The sequence below is a fragment of the Lepidochelys kempii genome, chromosome 8 (genome assembly GCF_965140265.1).
Source record: "Lepidochelys kempii isolate rLepKem1 chromosome 8, rLepKem1.hap2, whole genome shotgun sequence".
Classification (NCBI taxonomy): Eukaryota; Metazoa; Chordata; order Testudines; family Cheloniidae; genus Lepidochelys; species Lepidochelys kempii.
Genome location: NC_133263.1, coordinates 29520300 through 29529160, shown reverse-complemented (window position 1 = coordinate 29529160; position 8861 = coordinate 29520300). Strand labels below are relative to the sequence as shown.

General features: G+C 40.4%; 1 protein-coding gene across 4 annotated transcripts in view; it reads left to right on the top strand.

Annotated features, from left to right (window-relative positions):
- Window positions 1-459: 459 nt before the first annotated feature.
- LOC140915737 (rho GTPase-activating protein 7-like) overlaps window positions 460-8861 on the top strand; it is a 171297-nt gene continuing 162895 nt past the window's right edge. For 2 of the 4 annotated variants that reach the window (XM_073355942.1, XM_073355940.1), the window contains exon 1: window positions 460-570. The gene's annotated coding sequence lies outside the window, so the exon portion shown is untranslated. Of the gene's footprint in view, window positions 571-1259; window positions 1333-3138; window positions 3247-8861 lie in introns of those variants that run through there. The other 2 variants (XM_073355939.1, XM_073355941.1) reach the window with 2 other exon arrangements.

Sequence of the window (8861 nt, the reverse complement as noted above, 5' to 3'; positions counted from 1 at the left end):
TGCTAATATTAGACATGGCATTCAGCATCCCACCTGCCTTTACCAATGTGTCCCTAAACATGTAATGTGCCATACTTCTTCCACCCAGAGGAATAACCCTCTCCAGGAAGATTAAAGAATGACCTGAATTCCACTTGTGGTCTGGACACAATGTCACAATCCATTCTTAGGGACCCAAAGGAAGTGCCAAGTGTTAAAGGTCATCAAGAAACATTCCATTGATCTTAAGTGCTGACTTTTCTTAATTTTGCATGTCAGTTTACAGTGCAGTACTAGCTTATAACCCTTTAAGGAAAATACTTTAGTAGTTACTGCTGGGTTTTTAGCATAAACCTCTCTAATGATATCCATTGTTGTAGATGAGCTCCCCACAAAAGAGGCCCATCAGAAATAGATTTTTTTGCATGCAAAAAGGAACTGGTGATAAAATCTCTTTTTAAATACACTTCCAAACAGATGCCAGAAGATTGGAACTACATTAAAGATTTCTGAATATGAAACAAATTAGGAAGAAATACTGCTAAAATTGGACTCTGAAAAGAGATGAATGAAAATATGCTAATTACTGAAGTAAGTGGAAGAAGATAAATTCATCATGATTTCATTTTAAAAGCCACAATTTCAGATCAAAAATGCATTTCCTTTTTTTAAAGACATTAAAGAATTCTGGGTAATATTAATGTTTAAAAAATAACTTGGTAGCCTTTAGAAGGTCTCTCCCAGAAGCAGAACTGCTTTTACTATACTCCTTGTTTATCTTGAACTGGTAAAATGGTTAAATTTTAAGTTGTATAATTCTCAATTAATTTAGATCCAATATTTATGATGTGGGATACTCTAGTACTTGTAAACACCACAAACTAGTATTCAGTGTATCATTTCCAGCTGTTTTGTGGCCTATAAGAACTAGACTTAGGCCAAACACTTCGCAGACAAGAAACCACCAACGCTCTTTGGCATCCATCCACATGAGAACAAAAGTCCATTGATTTGAGGTGTGCAAGTCATTGATCTTCCAAGCATAGTTTGTTCTGGAGTATGCAATTCAGATTAGAAAATGGTATAAATGCGTCTTTTAACTATGGCGAAGTTTTTGTGGCTGAATACAGTGGTTGGGCAGCATGTTCTAGTGGCTAGCACTGGGGTTTAAGAGTCATGAAGACCTGGCTTGCTCTGCTTCCTTTTCTGCTGATAACTTGTGTAGTGATACTGGGCAAGTCTTAACTTCTATACCTTTATTTCCTCATGAATAAAACAAGGAAAATACTTGCCCATCCATGCAAAATGCCTCAGGAACCTCAGAAGGAATGGAGGGATTTCCATGGTGGAAAGGTAAAGCTGAGAAGCATGGGTGATGGGATGCATATTGTCCTTCCCACTCAATGACCTGCAAAAAAATGAAGGCAAACTGAGGCCACTATAACTCTTCCAGGATCCTCTTCTGCATGGGAAAGACTATAAAAATGGTGGATGTCAGAGGCAACGCCCAATGCTGATTGTCTTGGAGTCCACCTGGGAGATCCTGGGCCCTAGAGTCAGCACATAGGCAAAGTATCTTTTAAATATTTAGGCATGCTTTTAAAAAGCAGAAGTTTAGGCTGCACTTCCCCCTCAAAGGGACTCAGGCCAGACCACTTCTCCCTTTGCTAAGTCTGCAGCTGCTGAAATACTGCGGAGCCTCCTTACTGGGCTATTCTTAGATGAGCAGTCTTGCATTGTGACATGGCATGTGGCATGCCATGAGCTTTGTTTTGCATCTTCTCAGTTTGTCTGAAGTGTTCATGTTCCCAATTTACTGGAGGAGATGGGGTTCATGTCATGTCCAGCCAGTGAATGAGAAATCAAAACACTGAAACAAGGCCCAGGTTGGTTACAACTGCAGCCATAAGCAGTTCAGAGATGGGACACATCTTGACTCTCTCCAACAAAATGCCTTGGGTATTATGAGGGATCTTTTGGCTGAGAGAGAAACTGTTATTTCTTATCTTCCAGTTGTAGTTTTGCATTTATACACAAATACTCTTGCATGTAAACTAATAAAGCTCTCTTTAAACTTGTGCTTATATCTCAAATTAAGCATAGTCATTAAAAAAATTGAAATAATTCTGCTGACAAATAGCACAAGCCAGCAGTATCAAAATACATGGATTCCAGAAAGAGCCAACTCAAACTGGAGATTTACACACATACACACAGTCCAAATCTAAAACAGACAGAAACCAGATGAGTGCTTGGGGTGCTCTGCAAATACTAAATAAAGTCTTAATCAATAAAATATTAAACTATACATAACAATAATTGTTACTACTTATGGCACCTTAGAGACTAACAAATTTATTTGAGCTCCAGATCATGAAAGCTTATGCTCAAATAAATTTGTTAGTCTCTAAGGTGCCACAAGTACTCCTTTTCTTTTTGCGAATACAGACTAACACAGCTGCTACTCCGAAACCAATAATTGTTACTGTGGCCTTTAATTCAGTGGGTATGTTCATACTGCTTATGCAGCAGACATTCTAATCACTGGTCACAATTTTGACTTTTTGCTGAGTCTGATCATAGGGAATATCAGAACAAAAAGCATAGGCAAATATTTTCAAAAGTGACCTCTGATTAAATATCTAGTTTTCCATGCCCAGCTTGAGACCCTCTTAAAGGGGCCCGATGTTGCAGGAAGGGCTATCAGCATCCCTTTAAAGTGCTTCAGTTTTCAAGTCTATCTTGAGACGCCTTAAAAGTACGTGTGTCATGCTTCTCAGTTCTGTTTTTGTAGAGTCTTTTCCTGTGAGGTACAGAGCATGCTTTGCTCCTATTATTTGAATGTCCTTCCTGGCTGCACTTCTTGCTTAAGCTTTGGCTCTGCATGTTTGATCATTCTGTTTGACATCTTCACTATCTCCATAAGATTCCAGCTGATTGTCTGTCAGGGACTTTAGTCTTGGTTTCAGGACCAAATGGAGCCAAATAGAACTCACTGTACAGCATACCAGGAAGAGTTCACAATCATTACTGCTTTTATGGTGCCACTTGTTAAGAATGGGCAAGTAAGGACCACCTTAAAAAGGATAAAGGTAATTTGAGCCTTTTATGATGTTCTAAAGCCTTTTTCCTTCTCTCCACACAAAAGGTATTACCTACCTATGAAAATGTTCTGAGTTTGTCGTATATTTCTCCTTCCCCATATACACTTGTAGGAACCCATCGATAGGGACTTTGGGGAGATGCAGCTATTTGGCGTTGGAGAAGGTGAGGCAATTAGCGGGGTGGCCTCTTGTGACCCAGCCTGCAGGGGATCACTGTGCATGATAATACAGCCTGAGGCTGCCTTCCAGCTGGTTCTTGCGGCCTCCAAGGGGACCTAAGAGGTCTGCTATGCAGAGTAACCCATGCCCCCTCCCTGCATGCTGCTACACAAAGATCACACAGGGACAAGCATGTGTAGCATAAGGATTAGAATCATAGAATATCAGGGTTGGAAGGGACCTCAGGAGGTCATCTAGTCCAACCCCCTGCTTAAAGCAGGACCAATCCCCAATTTTTGCCCCCGATCCCTAAATGGCCCCCTCAGGGATTGAACTCACAACCCTGGGTTTAGCAGGCCAATGCTCAAACCACTGAGCTATCCCTCCCCTTCAAATCCATTCCTCCCACTGTACAGCAGAACTACACTCATTCTGCAGCCAAGGGACTCTCTTTCTTGGAGGACAGGACTACTTGAAAGTGCTGGGCCAGGCATCCTGCGGCTCTTGTTGAAAGTTTGCCGGGAGTGTTCAACTGTAAGTTGTGCAAGAGAAGATCTAGAGGAGGTAGATACACGTTAGTGCCTATGAACCTTCATCGTCCTCTTGATTCCTGTTCCATATGTTTGGACTTGAAATGGCCTCTTCCCATGTGTGTAAGAAACAGAACTGGTCGAAATACACTTCTGAGAAATTTCAAAGAAGTTTCTATTTCAGGGTTTGCAATGGTTACATTTTGTCTAGTCTACACATTTTTAACCATTTTTTAATGAAGAAACCCTGTTTCTAGTAACAAATTGTGACTACCTTATCAACCAGCTCTACAGAGAGGGGACACTGAAAGTACTGGGCCAACTGAAATGGGCTTTTTTTTTTTTTATATTTTCCATCTCTTACTCACACTCCATGATACTCTTTCCTATCCCACAGCAGCAGAAGTTTCTAATTAAAAATGCTTCATGATAAGCCCCACTGAGCTGCTTTTGGTCTGGTGGGAATGAAGCCCAGTTCTGCACTAACAGGACACAACCTTGTTTTCTTGCCAATTCCTGAAGCTGTGCAGGCTTCAGAATACAAACACATCTCTCTTTTTTTTTTTTTAATTTTTTTTTCATATTAAATGGAAGGTGAGAGAATTTTTGAGTCAGTAAGCGCTGGATATTAAATTGGGTGAATGTACACCAAATATACACCACAGCTCCTTATTCAAGTGACATCCTGTATCATAACCAGCTTTACATTTAAATGTCTTTGGATCTCTTTTAAATAGGAGGATGTTGCATGCAGAACCATAAAATGATATGAGCAATTCTCATCATTCTTCTTTGTCTTCTTGATGTCAATGGGAGAGCTCATGGGTGTAAGGGCTTCAGAACGAGATGTGCAAACTACTGAAGTTGGTTCGGCATTTGTGATTGAAAGAATATATTATGGTTCGAGTGAGCTTGCAAGTTCTGAGGGGAGAGAATCACTCTTTTCTCATGCAGGCGCAGTACTTGAGCCCCAGTGCAACAAAAAACTGAAGCACATGCTTTGTGTATGTTCATCCTTATTCAGAAAAGCGCTGAGGCACATGTTTAGGCATTTCATAATCCTGCACTAAGTATTGCTTGGCAGCTAGTTGCCACCCTCTGACCACACCAGGAGGTGCTATCTAGCTTAGAGTAGGAGTCTGGGAATTGGGCATCTTTGGTTCCATCCCCTGGTTCTGCCACGGACATATTGTGTGACCTGGGGCAAGGCCTTTATTCTCTCTCTGTTTCAGTTAACCACTTAGTTAAATGAACAGAATAAATATCTACATCCCAGGAGTTGTAATTTATACACCTTTATGACTTGATCTGGAGCTAAGCACTGAATTTCAATTGCATTTCGAAGTATTAAAATTCATGGAAGAATCGAGGTCAGTTAAATTTATTAAACTATGATTAAGGCTAATATATCTAGAAGCCAGATCATTACTGGAATACAAAATTAAGCATTTTTCTACAACTTCTTATTTTAGTTTTAAAACATTTACCTTTTTAAAAGGTGGTAATACAAATGACTGAGTAATAGTAGTGGAAAACTGAAGCTCCAGTTGCTTGAGTTGCCAACTTAACATACAATCACAATCTTAATATAATATTCCTCCTTTTCTGGGTGTGTGAGCAGCAGTGAAATAGCTAATAGGGTTAACGTTTAAATTAGATCCGTTAGATTAAGCGTTAACCTTCTTTAATTAATAGAGGTTATTTGCACCTCTTGTTTCAAGCTGTCTGCAGAATCAGGTAGACATTGCTGCACTGGTTTACTTTTGTGATAGCCTTAAAAAGGTGACACAACCATGAAGATTAGAGATTTAGCAAAGCTAAGATTCTGAATCACAAGATAGCAGCCGCCAGGAAAATAGCACCCATTTGCTGGACCACTGCACACTATCCCGATTTAAGCTCTGGTCAGAATTACTATTTCCAGGCAGTAAGGAGGAGTGTATCAGGAGTGAAATGTTTAGCTTGTGGCTATAACTTTACTGTGGGGCTCTCCATGTAGATTTGGCAAATAGAAGGCTTGCAAGGTAGAGACTGAGGCAAGCTAAGGGTGTCATTTAGTGCTAAGAGTCAAAGCACATGCTGAGCTGACTGAGCACGCTACACACAGGAGGTATGAAAAATATACAAAATGACATGCTACGGAGGGTCACTGTGACTGCCAGCTAGTAAATCTTCCTAGCTTTGCGTTTTCCTTGGGTCAGCTTCTGGAGACATGGTGTTGAACAAAATCCAATCTCTGAGCAGCCCAAGCTTTGTGCTAGAGATGGAGGCAAGTGAGCTAATGAAAATCCAGACTGTTCTTCAGTGAGGGTTTCCCTCAGAAGAATTACATTTTGCCCATTACCAAAATGCTTGCTTGGGTACTTCACCTTGTTCTGACATATATTGTGCTAAGGGTTTTTAAAAGCATTTTCAATCAGGGCACGATCCTGCAAGGTGCTGAGCACCCTTGATTCCCATTTAAGTCACAGGAGTGTCTTGACACCTTGCAGGATCAAGCTCCACATTCCAATATCTAGTCCTGATCCTGTAGTTCTAAGCACCCTTTGACACCAGTGGGTGTTGTGGGTACTTAACATCTTAGGATCAGGTGCTTAAACCTGGCTGCACTGTTTAAAGAAAAAAAGCCATATGGCCCATCTCTATCACGGCATCAATGAAGGCTCCTCATGGGAACCTTCCTCCTAAGCTATTTTCTGTCACAAACACGTTGCACTTTACTTACAGATTGAATTATGTTCAGTGAATTCAGTTTGCCTACTTATTTTCAGATATTGCCAGCATACTTTGGACCACGTTGACCTTTAGGGCCATGTCATTTGACTCATCAGGCTCCACCTTGAGTTTCAATTTCTCAAGTATTGGCTATTTGCTAATCACAAAATAGCTCCAGACATGGTCATGTCCAGGCTCTTGTGTTCATTTGGTCAATGGCATATTTTGAGTGTGTTTGCTGCGTTTTAGTGGTGGGCGAAATGGTCCTTGCACTCTCTCATCCCTAAGAGACTGACATCTGTTTTGGCTCATCTGCCAAATAAGGGTATGGTCAAGTTTTCAGACAGAGGATACAATTCTTAGTAATATATCTGTTACCTCAAAATAGCTACTGCTAATGCACACTTAAATGGAGGAACAAGACATTGGAAGAAGTCCAGTTTGACAGTAGCAGTCTACACTTCGTGAGCATGCAGGGAGACAGAAAGTTCTGTGCCTCATTCACTGGTAATGTGATGTCATTTCACATACATCAAGTGGCCATCTAATGTACAAACAAAATACAAGCTTGTGTCGCTGCTACTCGCAAATACCAAGACATGGGGTACAGAAAGCTGCAGGTCTAGAGCACAATGAAAGGTGGAATTGCCCTTCTCTCCAATCACTTTTCTCCCTCCCCATGGCATGAGGAAAGATATTATATAGTTGTCTTGAACTGGCTGAGACCCAGGGATAAGGAGGTGATGGGGAATTGTCATATTGCCTTGGGTTTACAACTTGTCAAACTTAATAACATCAAGAACCACTAGCTAAGCAAGTTCCCTGTCTACTGCCAAGACTTTCTTTGGGGTTGAGAGGGAGCAAAGCTAACTTGGTCTAAATTTACTCCAACAACTATATCACCAATGACTTATTTGAGCTGTGAGGCAGCAAAGAGGTGCCAACCAAACATAGTTCTGAACATCAGTGTGGGGTCTGAGTCAAACTGAAATGCATGACTTCTGAAAAATGTTCCTATTTATATTTATGATTAACTTGCTATCAGTGCAGGCTTCTTCCTCTTTTCATTGTTTTCACTCTAGTTGGCAGGCACAGGCACTCAGATGAGTGCCTTGGGGAAACCATATGGATGAAGAAGGATTTCTTTCTCTGGAAGAGGCTCCTTACTCATCCATTAAGGAGGTGATACAGGAATATCCCCATAAATCCCTGCCAAGTGCTGACTAAACTGTTCAGTAATGAGTGCTTCATGTCATCTACATCTGAGCATGACTTTGCTAACTCTAAGCAATCTTTATGTGCCAACCTGTATCAAACAAAATTATTCACTGCTTCCGGCTGGGATTTTGGATACAATTTCACTATATATGTAAACATCTGAAGTCCTAAAAATGGGTCAACATTAAGGTTAGCCTGGGTTCTTTGCTCTTATACAGCTGCATTAGCTCTAGCTTGCTATACCCAAGCAGAGTCATGCTGAAGTTCAGTTCCAAAAGCATAGATTTGATTTTTTTTAACACAGTATTCTGTAAAGCCAGTTCATTCAAAGGCTAATAACCCTATTTCAAGCACTCACTGACAAGAAGTACTGTTTGTGACAGAAATATAGCTATTTGGGGGATCATTATACCTTACAGTATAGGATATTGAATGATAACCCTTTGTAGTTGGGTCTGGCAATAATCAAATTGCTTTCACCACTGGAATCAGCCCTTTAGGTTAATATTCTGTTGAATCCTTTCTGACAGGCCTTATATTTTCCACATGTTTTACAGGAAAGCCTTTTTAATGTCCATTCACTCTAACACCTCTTGATGGCACAAAGTTGGCCAACCACAGCACATAACATTAACTTATGATTCTGACTTGAAGCTGTGAAATTTGTGTATTGTTCTGTACTCTCAAGCCTAAACTCCTCATATTAAATGCCCTGTGCAGCTCTTTGAAAGCTTCCATTTGGGAAAAATGTGACAGCTATGCAATTCCACTGGCTTTATACAGACTGATTAGCAGAATTTTGTCCTAATTGATTGTAATGAAATTTGTGTAGCTGAACCTTCTGTAAGTATGTACACCTACGGGTAAATATCAACTTTGTAACAAATGGTCACTGGTACAACGAGCCTAAGTTCTAGCTCTCCATTTCTAAGGTGAAGGGGTCTTAGTTTTAGACTTCCTCTCTGGTGTTGCCTCCATCTCTTAAGTGTTTGTAGGTTGTGGTTCAAGGCTGTGTTACCATAGTATGATACACTCCCATACCAGGAAAATGGCTTTAGGGGCTTCAGAAACTGTAGTTAATAACATAATATTGGAGTTATTACTAGTCCATTATAGAGAGTTTTGGCAAATACCAATTCAGTAAGGGGAAAACACA